Source organism: Nyctereutes procyonoides, unplaced genomic scaffold (genome assembly GCF_905146905.1).
Source record: "Nyctereutes procyonoides isolate TBG_1078 unplaced genomic scaffold, NYPRO_anot_genome, whole genome shotgun sequence".
Taxonomy (NCBI): Eukaryota; Metazoa; Chordata; class Mammalia; order Carnivora; family Canidae; genus Nyctereutes; species Nyctereutes procyonoides.
In genome coordinates, this window is record NW_026575037.1 from 11,285,975 (window position 1) to 11,303,033 (window position 17,059).

Here is a 17,059-nt window from a genome sequence, read left to right on the forward strand (position 1 = left end):
AAATTACTCAAGGGGTGGTTTAGGGGTAGAATGGATTATGTATTAACATCTGAGGATCCACAGAGACCTACTGAAGACTTTGGGAAAACCTTAAAATTAAGGAAACTCCAGATATTAGCCTGATCATCCAACCCAGTCAGTTATATCCTATATTAAAAAGAGCAACTAAGGAAGATAATCCAGTGCTCTTATTAGAAGCATTATGTAACACAGATGCCAGCAGGCAGGAAGAAAAAGTGCTTAGCGCAAAAAGTTATCTCCAGGGTAGGAAGAAACCCAGAGCCTTTTGACTCTAACAACACCAGTCTACATCCCGAGGATAATAACTATTTCCACCCTTTTGACCTTGGTAATAATGAAGGATAATTGGAAGAAAGGCAATTCCTGTTCCCTCCTTGTTCTAAGAGGAAACTACTCTGAAAAGGAAAAAGACCCCATCCTGTTCTCTCGGCTTTACTCAGTGCTCTAGCTTTAAGTCTTCCTACTGGGAGGACTTACCACTTGTGACAGAAAGGAAAAGCATGGCCTTGAGCGTCCTGACTCAGGCCTAGGGACCAGCTCAACAGCCAGTGTGATAGTTGAACAAAGAGCTTGATCTGGTGACCTGTGGCTGGCTGGAATGACTTAGGGCCACCCTCTTGATCCCTGAGGCTACGAAACACTGCTCTGGAAGGAGCCTCCACCCTGTCCCTTGTGAACAACTGCCTGATAGAGGAGTGCATGGAAAGAAAGAGTATTAATCAGATTAAAACAGCCCATAAGAGCCCATAGAAACCCTTAGATTTTTTTTAATAAATTAATTTTTATTGGTGTTCAATTTACCAACATACAGAATAACACCCAGTGCTCATCCCGTCAAGTGCCCCCCTCAGTGCCCGTCACCCATTCATCACCCCCACCCCCCGCCCTCCTCCCCCTCCACCACCCCTAGTTCATTTCCCAGAGTTAGGAGTCTTTATGTTCTGTCTCCCTTTCTGATATTTCCCACACATTTCTTCTCCCTTCCCTTATATTCCCTTTCACTATTATTCATATTCCCCAAATGAATGAGAACATACACTGTTTGTCCTTCTCCGATTGACTTACTTCACTCAGCATAATACCCTCCAGTTCCATCCACGTTGAAGCAAATGGTGGGAAACCCTTAGATTTTAATGCCAAATTGGGAACCCTCTTTGGTCTTGTCTCTCTTCAGGAGCTTGGTACTATCTCTCAATAAACTTTGCTTTGCTGCCCACGACTCTCCTCTGGTCTACCTCCTCATTCTTCGAAGCAGCATGATCAAGAACCATGGGCATGAAAAGAAAAGAAATCCTGAAACAGTAACATTAACTAGAAGCTAAAAGCCCATGATAATAGGCAAAAACTACAACACAACACATGATTAACATAGAATCAATAAGAGTCACTGAAAAGAACACTAATACTAGACGAGAAATGACAAAAATTAGAATGGAATTCCAACAAATTGATGTGGACATCGAAGGTCCAAAGGAGGACAAAACCTGATCCCCTCATAATAGAGATCATGTACTTCAAACCCATTACCACTGATGCTAAAATGAATCAATACCCGAGAGCATATGGGGAAAATAATACTAACTTAGAACGATCTTTGTTTGGGTAGCAGCAAACTGGGGATTAAAATGACCAATACCTAATATGTTATCCCTTAAAACATCTCCATGGAAAACAGCAGTGGAAACTACTAATGTACTTCATTATTATATTTCATTATTATGAAATTAGGGCTATTAACTGTGATTTATGAAAGAGGACAGATATCCTTACTGATACATGTAGAAGCAACAGAACAAATTAAAAGGCCAGCTTAAGAGCTGTACCCTACAAGATGGAACAGCATTACTTACAGTATTTGCATGAGTCAGAAAAACAGAACTGATTGACTTGATAAGAACAGTCAAGGAATTAAGATAAAGGCTATAGCTTTAAACTCATGTATATAAACAAAACAGGCTTACAGTTAATGAAAATAAACCAAATCAAAACAGACCATCTAGACGTAAGTCTATAAGGCCTTTTTGGCTCCCTAAATCATTTAGGTCACCACCCTCGAAAACAAATGATAAAAGTAGAAGCTTAAATGAGAACCCAAGAAAGTATGTACAGTGGCAGAGAAATGGAAACAGTCAAACTTTTATGGTAGATAGATCTATAGAAAATAAATGGACATATACCCACTACCCCATTTACTATAAATACCAACTGCTTTATAAAATCCCATCCCGTTAATAGACAAGCCACTGGTAGTCAAAGGAAAGCAAAACTCATGAACCCACCCAAAGGGACTCTGTGGTCACTGTCTCTTGGCCCAAGGCAAAGATAATTGTCCATATATTACACAGGACATATCAATAGAAACCTGTTTTGCAAGCATAAATACTACATATACCACTGTGTTGGTCCATTCTTGGAATGGAAGTAATAGGACATAAAATTTGAGGGAAACATTCAGGAACTCCTAAAGGAACAAATTATTGTGCCTCCTGTTTCACATTATAATAATCCAATCAAGCCTATTAAAAAGCTGGATGAGTGTTATATATTTACAGATTATAGGAATTTAAACGAACACCCTCCCTAAATTGGGGGGGGAAGACATAGGCACTATCATAAGAAGTATCACCACTGGATCTGGAACTAATTACCTGGGGATAGATTTTTCTGAATATCTTTGCTATTTCAGTTGAAAAGGAGAGCCAACCCATGACTGCCTTCACGTGATTCCAAGTTTACTAGGTTACCAACAAGATACTTTAACCACCCAGTAATAACTTGCAATCTTCTAACACAAGACATCTAGATCTTTTGGGAAACCACACCACACACACAAACCAGTATTTCTTATATTGATGAAATCTTTATTTAAGAAGATAACTTGGAACATAGACTAGGGTTATAATATAATTAATAGAATAACTCACACTCGGAGGATGGACAATTGACTCAAATAATGTCCAGACTACAGTAAAATTTCTAGGTATAATTTGGTCCTCTGAAGGCAGAAAAATAACTGACCCAGTTATAAAGAAGAAAATATTCAAACTTCTACCACAAAAGCAGCAGGTCACAAACTGATAGGACTGTTTCAATATTGGAAAGAGCACATACCACATATGAGGATATATTAAAACACATTTATAAAATAACTAGGAAAAGTAGGGAATTCAGATGCTCAAAAGGCAGCCTTATTTTAGAAATGTTGTCAGAACCTTTAATACATTGGTACCAGTTGGCAAGAAATGGTATAAATGAAAGTACCTATGTTCATAGAGGATTGCAAATGGTGTCTGTGGATAAAAACACTGCAGGATACTAAATTTTACCTGACAGCATTTTGGGCTAAGTGCCCATGGTCCAAGAACAGATACCAATCATTTGAAAGTCTCACCTGGGTACTTGATAAGGCCCTACAAAATAGAGAGCCACTAACAGAAATAGGCCAGTTAAACTCCAATAGCCTATTCTGTAGTAAGTGAAGCAGATCCCTGACAGAGGGGAACTACACCTGACCATAAAGTTCTAACACGGAAATTGTAAACTTCTGAGTGGGATAAATAGTTGGATTGTTGACCCCCTATATTAACTGAGGAAATCCCGGCAATGCTGGTAGTGGAGAAGTTTGAATTACCAAGGGGTAAACCTATTCAAGTTCAAGCAGTTGGGCAATAGGAACCAACTTGGTCCGTGGCACTCAACAATATATGCTTCCATGATGCCATGGGGAGAACACTAGCAGGCTGTGGTCTTGAGGACATTATAATGGCAGTGTTACCTAACACAATCAGGCTCAGGAGGATCAGCACAATATGCTGAACTAATAGCCATAAAATGGGAGATTGAACAATCTGTTAAAGAAAATCAGAATAAGGTATATATTTTCTCAGACTAATGGGCAGGAGCTAGTTGAATAACAATTTTGGTCAGAAAATGGTGGGAAAGAACTGGAAAATAGGAAATATGTAGAGTAAGGACATAATGGCAGAAAATAGCATTGTATGACATCTCCCTATTCCTGCAGGAAAAATGATTTGAAAAAAATCCAGCATTAGAGCATTAAAAATCTGGATGGTATGGTATCCCATCCATCATAAAATCAGATCAGGTCTCCCACTTCACAGGAAAGTGAATATAAGAATGGGCTAAGGACAAGGCATAATGTGGAACTTTCACTTACTCTATAGCTCTACCACCTCTGAATCAGTTGAAAGGTTTCATGGCTTGCTGAAGCAAAAGCTTGGGTTGCTTACTAACAATCAAGATATGAAAGCTTGGACTAAAACAATCTGGGAGATGACAAGATTTCTAAGCCATAATTATAGAAAGGATATAAGAACTCTCAACTAGTGAATAGTGCAGCCATCCATAGAGATAAGAATTAGCACTAACAACACCCCAGAATCTAAATCAACAAGCAAAGTATTAATAAAAAGAATTATGATATATACATAGTACCAGGGAAATTATAGCACCTGCCACTAATAAAACCTATAGGATGACCAGAGGAAAGGGCATATTACATCAAATTAAAGAAAATAATATGATGCCTCTATAATAATTTCTGGATGGAAGAACATCATCATGTATCAACACTACATGCCTAACATTTAGCCTAGCATGATGTACGGTGATTATGCCTGGGGAAATATTAGCAATAATGGCCATAATAACTGTAGATTTCCCTGAGTGGCAAGAACAGAATGAATTAAAAATTTATAGGACACCTACCTTATTTTGCAGGCATGAATACACTATACATCTTTAACTCTATTACTATTACCAAGTGGGTTAGTGCAGCCTGCTGCCTGCTGGCCATATTTCACATACTATTTTGCCTATTGCTCACTCCTGGATACCATGCTCACTGTAGCTATGGATACTCTTCTGACAACTCCAGTAATATTCCAAGACATGGCTGAGTGACATGCTTTATCATGTCTCCTTCCGGATCCAAGAAATAAGTAGACAACCCACAAGAATGGTGGAGGTGGTGGTTGTGGTGGTTGTGGGCTGGAATGATCATTTATTCAACATATGCTATAAGTCCAATATTTTATTAGGCTGTTACATATTTTCTACATTGACACAATCATCCTGAAAGACAGTTTTATTTCTCCACTTTACAGGTGGCGACATGAGGTACAGAGAACATAAATGATCTGTCCAGGATCATATGGCTTAGTAAGACCCAGAAATGAAATCCTATTCACCTCAGAAGCCTATGGTCTTTTATCTGTATACATTTCCCCCTCTTGCTAGAGCTGATTAGCAGTAATTTTCTGGCTAAGAATTATTTTTGCACAATGCTTTCCAGCCAACTGAATACTTCCATTCTTCCATTGAATCATTCTTGTCAACATAATGCCAACCTAGTTTCCTCCTTTAGTTCTTATACGATTTTATTGATTTCAATTAACTGACCTCACTTAGCATATAAAGGTATTTGTTAGAAGATTTGAGTTAATTATATAAAGAAGACAGAAACTCCCCAGGGGTGTGTGACATCACCACTCTGTCCACTTGAAGATGGAGGCTGTACCCAGGTTCTGAAGTCACTGACATATGGAATTACTGTTTCACAGTATTACATGTCACTGCTGCACTAGACTGGAAGCCAAGACCTCCTCTATGTATGTACAGTTTCATTCCAATATGGCTGATTCAGGCACCCCTTGTAGGCAGGCCAGTGGCCTTAAAAGCAGCTTATTTTCCACTCTAGAATTACAGATCAGGTCTTCTTGGCTGACTGGCATTTCTCCCAGGCCATTTTAGAACAACATGAAAGACTTGTGAGTGGGAAATATACAGAGTACCCCTACCCCCCCAAAAGATTGGTGTTATATACTGGTGGGTCTTTTATGCCAATATACCTGGCAGCAAAGAGCCTCCAGAGGGTAGAGCTTATTTGCCATTGTCCTTGAACTGTGTCTTCAATTTACTTCTCCACTTTGGTGGCCCAAGGTAAGGAATAAATCATGGTCCTAAATAGTGAAGTTCTCTAGCCCCAAGGTATGAATAGCAACCATCCTGCCATTTCCCAAGTTAGGTGATGTAATGCCCATTCAACGGATACAACACAGATTCAGATATGTTCAATGATTTGCCCAATGCTACACAGCCAGTGCCAAGGTAGATCAAGGCCAAGTTCCTTCCAGACTTCAGGTCAGATTCTTGTATGTTTTTGGATGGGAAGTGAATTAAAAGCAAAACGAGACTTGGATATTGGGTATTGAGTTTTCAGATACAAATTAATTTTTAAAAAGAGTAATAAAATTTATTATAAGAAGATTAATAGTTGTATCTTGTGATAAGTCTGATATTATAATTCATTATTTGATAAGTAATACTGCAAAAACATCAGAAATAAAAAAAACACCCACACTCTCATTATGATAAACTATTTTAATATTCCATATTCCACCTTAGACTTTATTTACATGCATAGGAGAGTTTTGCATAATTGACATTCTATTGTATTGCTCCACTGTGATGCTGCTTAAATTAAGAAACAATATACTACAAGCACATTATACTGATTTATAGTAATTATTTAAAATGACTAAAAAAATAAAAATAAAATGACTGTAAATATTCTATCAATTATGTTATCAAAGTTTGTTTAAACATCTCTTTTTGTCTTATTTTTATTTGCTTCCTCTTATTAATATGAATAACATTCCAAGGAACTACTCTAAGCACATAACTTCATCCTTTGCAAATAAAAAATTATAGTTGTTGCTTGAAATATGTGTCTAAGTGTGTGAGTGTATGTTTAGTTTTACTTCATGAAGGAAAGTTAGTTTTATAAAAGAGAAAAAATAGATACTACCTTGTAATCCCAACACTTGGAATAATTGCTGTTAAAACTCTGTTATTATAAAGATGCATATTCCTTATGTAGTTATCAAGTAATATTTGGGACTCATATTTATGTGTATTATTAATAATAGCTTGAGTCATAGCATAGTATGGATGCTTCTGCATCCACTTCCATTCAAGAATATTTTCTCATTTTATTATATAGTTCTTTGTAGCCTGCACCATGATTTAATTGCATCCCTTTATTAGACACTTAGTGGGTTTTTTTAATACATTATATTTAACAACACTACAATTATTTTGAAATTAGTCTTTATAAACATCTACGATTAGTTCCTTAGAGTTAAATTTCTAGAATTGGAATAGCTGATTTAAGGGTTTTCATATTTTTGTTTTATATTACCATATTGCTTTCCAGAAGAGTTGTATCATGTAAACTTCTTTCTCTATATGAGGGTGTCTTTTTCCCCTCATGCTGGCAAGAGGCAGTTTATTAAAAAGAAGAAGAAGAAGAAGAAGGAGGAGGAGGAGGAGGAGGAGGAGGAGGAGGGGGAGGAGGAGGAAAAAAAACCCTCAAAAGAGCTCTGTCAATTCTATAGGTAAAAAACAGACTCTCCTGTATAATTTTGGATTTCTGTGACTACTTTTGAAGCCAAAAATTTGTATTTTGGGTCATAAAACACACTTACACAAATTTAAAAGAATAGAAATCATACAATGTCTACTTTCAGACCACAATGCATTGAAACTGAAATAAGTAACAGAAAGGTAGCTGGAACATCCCAAAATACTTGGGAGATTAAACAACATACTTCTAACAATACACAGGTCAAAGAAGAAATATCAAAAAATACTTTAAAATATTTTTAACTAAATAAAAATGAAAATGCAACTTATCAAAATCTGTGAGATACTGGAAAAGCACCATTTGGAGGGAAATTTATACCATTGAATGCATGTTAAAAAACAAGAAAGATCTAAAATTAACAATCTAAGTTTCCACATTAAGAAACTAGACAAAGAAAAGCAAATTGAATCCAAAGTAGGCAGGAAGAAAAGAAATAATAATCAGAGCAGAAATCAATGAAATCTAAAACAGAAGATTAATAGAGAAAATCAATGAAATCAAAAGCTGGTCCTTTGAAAAGTTCAAAAATATCAATAAACCTCTAGCCAAGCTACTAAGAAAAACAGAGAGAGGATAAAAATTACTAATATCATAAATGAAATAGAGGACATTATTACAGATCCCATGGACATTAAATGGATAATAAAGCAATACTAGGAGAAGCTCTATGTCACAAAATTGATAACCTAGAGGAAATAAACCAATTCCTTGAAATACACAATTTGCTGATACTCACCAAAAAGAAAATAGAAAATCTACTAAAGAAATTGGATCAATAATTAGTAAACTTCCATAAGAAAAATCACCAGGCCCAGATGGGTTCATTGATAAATTCTACCAAACTTATTAAGAAAGAATTTATACCAATTCTCTATAGTCTCTTTCAGAGAATAGAAACAGAAGGAATACTAACTCATTCTATGAGATCAGCATTACCCTAATACTAAAATCAGACAAAAGTATTACAAGAAAAAAACCACATAATCAATATCTTTCATCAACATAGATGCAAAAATCCTCAACAAAGTAATAGAAAATCTACTCCAATAATGTATAAAAAGTATTATATAACAAAACCAAGTTGTATTTATCTCAGGTGTGCAAGGCTGGCTTAATATCCAGAAATCAATTAATGTAATCAATTACATCAACTGGCTAAAAAAGAAAAAAAATACGCGATTATATCAATAGATGCAGAAAAAGTATTTGCAAAGTTCAAAACCCATTCATGATAATAATCCTCAGTAAACTAGGAATAGAGAACTTTTTCAACTTCATAAAGAATATCCATCCACAAAGAACTATCGTTTAATATCTTACTTAGTAGTGAGAAACTTAAGCTTTCTCACTAGGATTAGAAACAAAACAAGGACCTCTTACTGGTCCTTTTCAACATCATACTACTTAAGTTCTAGCTAACACAATAAGAGAAGGACAGGAAATTAAAAGTATACAGTTTGGGAAGGAAGAAATAAAACTGTTTTGCTTGTAGATGACATAATTATCTATGTAGAAGATCTAAAAGGATCAACAAAAAAATCTACTGGAATTAATAAGAGGTTATAGCAAAATTGCAGGGTGCTAAGAATATACAAGCACCATTCATTTTCCTATATACCAGCAATGAACAAGTAGAATTTGAAATTAAAAGCACAATACCATTTACATTAGCATCCTCCAAAATGAAATTCTTAGATGTAAATCTAACAAAATATGTGCAAGATCTATCTTAGGAAAACTACAAAAATCTATTGAATTAAGTCAAAGAAAAAAGTAAACGGAGAGATATACTACGTTTGTGGATAGGAAGACTTAATATTATCAAGATGTTAATTCTCAACTTGATCTATATGTTAAATGTAAACTCAGTAGAAATTCCAGCAAGTTATTTTGCGGATATCAACAAATTTATTCTAAAGTTTATACAGAAAGCAAAAGATCCAGAGTTGACAACATAATATTTAAGGAGAACAAAGTCAGAGGACTGACACTACCTGACTTCAAAGCTTATAGTATAGCAACACTAATTAAGACAATGTGGTATTGGCAAAAGAACAGATAAATAGATCAGCAGAACAAACAAATTTATCAAAATAGATCAACAGACAAATAGATCAATATCAGCCTGGAGAGCCCAGAAATAGACTCACATAAGGGACAAAGGAGCAAAGGCAATACAATAAGGTAAAGGTAGTCTTTTCAACAAGTGGTGCTGTAACAACTGCAATTCACATGCAAAAAAATGAATGTAAATACAGACCTTACACCCTTCACAAAAATAAACTCAAAATAGACCAAAGGCCCAAATTTAAAGTTAAAAAATGATACAACATCTAGGAGAAAAACACAGGGGGAAAACCTAGATGACCTTGGGTTTGGCGATGATTTTTTTTAAGATTTTATTTATTCATGATAGACATAGAGAGAGAGAGAGGCAGAGACACAGGCAGAGGGAGAAGCAGGCTCCATGCTGGAAGCCCGACATGGGACTCGATTCCGGGACTCCAGGTGGCGATGATTTTTTAGATACAAAACTAAAGACATCAACCACGAAAGAAAAATGGATAAGCTGGTCCTCATTCAAATTAAACACTTCTGCTCTGTAAAAAATATGTCATGAGAATAAGAAGAGAAGCCACAGACCGGGAAAAAATATTTGGAAAAGACATACCTGAAAAAGGATGATATCTAAAATTGTTCAAAGAACTCTTAATTCAACAATAAGAAAATAACTAAAAAATTGTTAAAAACTTTAATGAGCACCTCATCAAAGAAGATATACTATATTATATATCATCAGAGAAATACAAATTAAAACAAGAACAAGATAGCACCATGCACCACCTACTAGAATGGCCAAAATCTAGATCACTGACAACATTAAATGCTGGTAAGGATGTGGAGTAACTGGAATTCTCATTCATGATCAATGGGAAGGCAAACTGGTTCAGCCATTTTGGATGACAATTTGGTCGTTTCTTATAAAACTAAACAAATTCTTACCATATGATCCAACAGTCATGCTCCTTGGTATTTGCCCAAAGGAATTGAAAACTTATGGGTATCCAAAAACCTGCACATGGATATTTACATCAGCTTTATTCATAATTTACTAAAACTTGGAAACAACCAAACTGTCCTTCAATATATGAATGGATGAACAAACTGGGACATCCAGACAATTAACTATTATTCAATGCTAGGATGAAATGATCTATCAAATCATGAAAAGACATGGAGGATCCCTAAATGCATATTACTAAGTGTTAGAAGCCAATATGAAAAGGCTACATACTATGTTATTTCAATTATATAACATTCTGGAAAAGGCAAAACTATAGAGACAATAAACAAGATCTGGGATTGCCAGGGCTATCAGGGGAGAAAAGATAAATAGGCAGAGCACAGAAGCTTTTTAGGGCAGTGGGAATATTCTGTATGATACCGTAATGATGGCATGTCATTATTCATTTGTCCAAACCTTTTACATGTACAACACCAAGAGTGAACTCTAATGTAAACTATGGACATTGAGTAATTATGATGCATTAATGTAGGTTCATCAGTTGTAAAAAATGTACCACTCTGGTGGTGGGGGTGTTGATATGGGGGAGTTATGCATGTGTGTAGGGTAGGGGAATATGGGAAATCTTTGTACCTTTCCCTCAATTTTGCTGTGAACTTAAAACTGCTCTAAAATTAAAGTCTTAATTAAGAAAATAATTTGAAATAAAGATGGATTTTTATTCCATTATTACCAAATTCAGCTGGTATAGAAAGCAAGACATACACCTATAATGCTGATTTTTTGTTTTAAGATTATAGAAGCCTCAGTGTTATGCTAAATGGAAAGATGATTCATGTTCATAGATTGGATGATTTAATATTAAGATGGCAGTGTTCTCCAAGTTGAACTACAGATCAACAACAAAAAAAGTTCTAAAATTAGTTGATGACTGTATAACCCTGTAAATATATTTTTAAAAATGTAGAATTCTACAAATATCATGCAGCTATTTCCTTTGATAGTACCCAAGAACCGGATCTAGCCCAGAGAAGCCTGACTAGACTGATCAAGAAGACAAAGCCCTCTGTACTCATTCTCATTTCCTATTTCTCTACTTTAGTAGTAAAGTGTATTTGGCACCTGTCCATAGCTCTCAACCTTGGTTCTATGTTAGAATCACTTGGGCCCCACCCCAGACCAGTTAAGTCAGAAACTTTTGTGGGGCCCAGGTTCACTCTTTTAAAAAATCTCCCAGGACTTCAGGTTTCTGATCCAGCATATAAGGAGTTTAGAAACTCCTTTACCCTATTCTATCAATAAGTAAAATACTGAAGAAACTAAAAAATCAACAAGCCTTCTTAGATCTACCAAAGGAACAATATTACACGGCAAACTGATGTTCCTCAAACTAGAGAGACAGACAGATGAGTACAGAGAATCTCAATTTACCAGAGCAGAAACCCACCTCAGTGAGAACCAAAAATGGGGGAAGAAATCTAAGCTGTAACTGATAAATTGCTGGAGTGTGGTATGGACAAGTCTGAGAGATTAAAACAAAAACAAAAACAAAAACAGGGAGCTTCAATCACAGGGGCAGGGCTCACATTTTTGTGTATTTTATCTCCAGGAGCTGTAGCAGGTTCTCACGGTAAAGATCAGAGAAAAAGCTCAGGCTTCCAGGAGAGGGAGGCAAAAAGTGACCATTTTGAAACACACCAGAGCATTCCAAGAAAGGCATACCCACAAGAGAAACTATTTCATCAGACCTAATATACTAGGGTTTTAGCAGAGTCTTACCAACTCAGGTGAAGGGAAAATAGCCAACTGCAGGTACTCTAGCTTCCTATGTGGGAAAAGGCAAACACACAAATCCAGGCCCCTCTGGCCATCCTGGGCCATTTAAATGGGTAAAGGGAAAAAAAGGGAAAAACTGCAAAGCACATGCAAAATTGACAGCCCAGCACAGACTCACTAAAAGCACAGACTCACTAAAAGCCTAGGATTTACTCATAAGACCATGCAAGCAGACCTTGGAAATATTGCAGATTCAATGCCAGACCACAATAAAGTGAATAAAGTGAGTCAAGTGAATTTTTTTGGTTCCCAGTGCATATAAAATTTATCTTTGCACTATACTATAGTCTATTAAGTATGCAATGACATTGTGTTTAAAAAAATGTCCATATCTTAATCAAAAAAATACAGTACTGCTAAGAATGCTAACGGTGATCTATGCCTTTAGAGGTCCATAATCTTCTTGCTGGTAGAAGGTCTTGCCACCATGCTGATGCTGCTAGCTGATCAGGTTGGTGCCTGCTGAAGGCTGGAGTGGCTAGTGGCAATTTCTTAAAATAAGACAATAGTGAAGTTTGTCCCATTGGTTGACTCTTTCACAATTTCTCTGTAGCATGCAATACTATTTGATAGCATTTTACCCACAGGAGAACTTTCAAAATTGGAGTTGATCCTCTCAAAACCTGCCATTGCTTCTTCAGTTTACACAATATTCTAAATCCTTGGCTGGCATTTGAACAATCTTCACAGCATCTTCACTAGGAGTACACTCCATCTCAAGAAGAAGATCCTCATCCATAAGAAGCAGCTCCTCATCCATTCAAGTTTTACCATGAGATTAAAGCAATTCAGTCACATCTTTGAGCTCCAGTCCAAGTCTAGTTCTTTGGCTCTTTCTACTACATCGACAGTGATTTCCTCTACTGAAGTCTTGAACCCCTAAAGTCATCCATGAGGGTTGAAATCAACTTCTTCCAAACTCTTATTAATGTTGATATTTGGACCTCTTTCCATGAATCACAAATGTTAATGTTCATTCGTGAATACTCTGCTGAAGGTTTTTAATTTACTTTGCCCAGATCTAACAGAGGAATCACTATCTATAGTAGCTATAGCTGTAAGAAATGTATTTCTTAAATAATAAGACTTGAAAGTCAAAATTTCTCCTTAATCTATGTACTGTAGAATGGACATTGTGTTAGCAGGCATGAAGACAATATTAATGTCATTGCACATCTCCATCAGGATTCATAGGTGGCCAAGTATTTTGTCAATGAGCAGTAATCTTTTAAAAGAGATATTTTTTTTTCCTGAGGAGTAGGTCTCAGTGGGCTTCAAATATTCAGTAAACTATGTCATAAAAAGATGTACTATCATACAGGCTTTGTTGTTCTATTTATGGAGCATAGGCAGAGTAGATTTAGCATAATTCTTGAAGGCCCTAGGATTTTTGGACTGGAAATGAATATTGACCTCAACTTAAATCCACCAGGTGTATTAACTCCTAACAAATAAGGTTTGAAGTTTTAAAGTCAGGTTTTGCCTTCTCTCTGGCTATGAAAGTCATAGATGGCATCATTCAATATAAGACTGTTTTATCTACAATAAAAGTCTGTTGTTTAATGTGACTACCCTCATTGATTATCATGGCTAGATTTTTTTGGATAACTTCCTGTAGCTTCTACATCAGCACTTGCTGCTTCACCTTGAACTTTTATATTATGGAGATGGCTTCCTTCCTAAACCTCATGAACCAAACTCTGCTAGCTTCAAACTTTTCTTCTGCAGCTTCTGCATCCTTCTCGAACCTTCATAAAATTGAAGACGGTCAAGTCAGGGCCTTGCTCTGAATTAGGCTTTGGCTTAAGGGAATGTTGTGACTGGTTTGATATTTTATCCAGAGCACTGACATTTTCCCCATATCAGCAATAAGGCCATTTTGCTTTCTTATAATTTGTGTGTTCACTGGCATAGCCCTTTAACTTCCTTCAAGAACTTTTCTTTTTTTAAAAAATAAATTAATTTTTATTGGTGTTCAATTTACCAACATACAGAATAACACCCAGTGCTCATCCCGTCAAGTGCCCCCCTCAGTGCCCGTCACCCATTCACCCCCGCCCTCCGCCCTCCTCCCCCTCCACCACCCCTAGTTCATTTCCCAGAGTTAGGAGTCTTTATGTTCTGTCTCCCTTTCTGATATTTCCCACACATTTCTTTTCCCTTCCCTTATATTCCCTTTCACTATTATTCATATTCCCCAAATGAATGAGAACATACACTGTCCTTCTCCGACTGACTTACTTCACTCAGCATAATACCCTCCAGTTCCATCCACGTTGAAGCAAATGGTGGGTATTTGTCGTTTCTAATGGCTGAGTAATATTCCATCGTATACATAAACCACATCTTCTTTATCCATTCATCTTTCAATGGGCACCGAGGCTCCTTCCACAGTTTGGCTATTGTGGACATGGCTGCTAGAAACATCGGGATGCAGGTGTCCCGGCGTTTCATTGCATCTGAATCTTTGGGGTAAATCCCTAACAGTGCAATTGCTGGGTCGTAGGGCAGGTCTATTTTTAATTCTTTGAGGAACCTCCACACAGTTTTCCAGAGTGGCTGCACCATTTCACATTCCCACCAACAGTGTAAGAGTGTTCCCTTTTCTCCGCATCCTCTCCAACATTTGTTGTTTCCTGCCTTGTTAATTTTCCCCATTCTCACTGGTGTGAGGTGGTATCTCATTGTGGTTTTGATTTGTATTTCCCTGATGGCAAGTGATGCGGAGCATTTTCTCATGTGCTTGTTGGCCGTGTCTATGTCTTCCTCTGTGAGATTTCTCTTCATGTCTTTTGCCCATTTCATGATTGGATTGTTTGTTTCTTTGGTGTTGAGTTTAATAAGTTCTTCATAGATCTTGGAAACTAGCCCTTTATCTGATACGTCATTTGCAAATATCTTCTCCCATTCTGTAGGTTGTCTTTTAGTTTTGTTGACTGTATCCTTTGCTGTGCAAAAGCTTCTTATCTTGATGAAGTCCCAATAGTTCATTTTTGCTTTTGCTTCTTTTGCCTTCGTGGATGTATCTTGCAAGAAGTTACTGTGGCCAAGTTCAAAAAGGGTGTTGCCTGTGTTCTCCTCTAGGATTTTGATGGAATCTTGTCTCACATTTAGATCTTTCATCCATTTTGAGTTTATCTTTGTGTATGGTGCAAGAGAGTGGTCTAGTTTCATTCTTCTGCATGTGGATGTCCAATTTTCCCAGCACCATTTATTGAAGAGACTGTCTTTCTTCCAGTGGATCGTCTTTCCTTCTTTATCGAATATTAGTTGACCATAAAGTTGAGGGTCCACTTCTGGGTTCTCTATTCTGTTCCATTGATCTATGTGTCTGTTTTTGTGCCAGTACCACACTGTCTTGATGACCACAGCTTTGTAGTACAACCAGAAATCTGGCATTGTGATGCCCCCAGATATGGTTTTCTTTTTTAAAATTCCCCTGGCTATTCAGGGTCTTTTCTGATTCCACACAAATCTTAAAGTAATTTGTTCTAACTCTCTGAAGAAAGTCCATGGTATTTTGATAGGGATTGCATTAAACGTGTAAATTGCCCCGGGTAGCATTGACATTTTCACAATATTAATTCTGCCAATCCATGAGCATGGAATATTTTTCCATCTCTTTGTGTCTTCCTCAATTTCTTTCAGAAGTGTTCTGTAGTTTTGAGGGTATAGATCCTTTACCTCTTTGGTTAGGTTTATTCCTAGGTATCTTATGCTTTTGGGTGCAATTGTAAATGGGATTGACTCCTTAATTTCTCTTTCTTCAGTCTCATTGTTAGTGTATAGAAATTCCATTGATTTCTGGGCATTGATTTTGTATCCTGCCACGCTACCAAATTGCTGTATGAGTTCTAGCAATCTTGGGGTGGAGGCTTTTGGGTTTTCTATGTAGAGTATCATGTCATTGGCGAAGAGGGAGAGTTTGACTTCTTCTTTGCCAATTTGAATGCCTTTAATGTCTTTTTGTTGTCTGATTGCTGAGGCTAGGACTTCCAGTACTATGTTGAATAGCAGTGGTGAGAGTGGACATCCCTGTCTGGTTCCTGATCTTAGGGGAAAGTCTCCCAGTGCTTCCCCATTGAGAATGATATTTGCTGTGGGCTTTTCGTAGATGGCTTTTAAGATGTCGAGGAAAGTTCCCTCAATCCCTACACTCTGAAAAGTTTTGATCAGGAATGGATTCTGTATTTTGTCAAATGCTTTCTCTGCATCTAATGAGAGGATCATATGGTTCTTGGTTTTTCTCTTGCTGATATGATGAATCACATTGATTGCTTTACGAGTGTTGAACCAGCCTTGTGTCCCAGGGATAAATCCTACTTGGTCATGGTGAATAATTTTCTTAATGTGTTGTTGGATCCTATTGGCTAGTATCTTGTTGAGAATTTTTGCATCCATGTTCATTAGGGATATTGGTCTATAATTCTCCTTTTTGGTGGGGTCTTTGTCTGGTTTTGGAATTAAGGTGATGCTGGCCTCATAGAATGAATTTGGAAGTACACCATCTCTTTCTATCTTTCCAAACAGCTTTAGTAGAATAGGTATGATTTCTTCTTTAAACGTTTGATAGAATTCCCCTGGGAAGCCATCTGGCCCTGGACTCTTGTGTCTTGGGAGGTTTTTGATGACTTCTTCAATTTCCTCCCTGGTTATTGGCCTGTTCAGGTTTTCTATTTCTTCCTGCTCCAGTTTTGGTAGTTTGTGGCTTTCCCAGAATGCGTCCATTT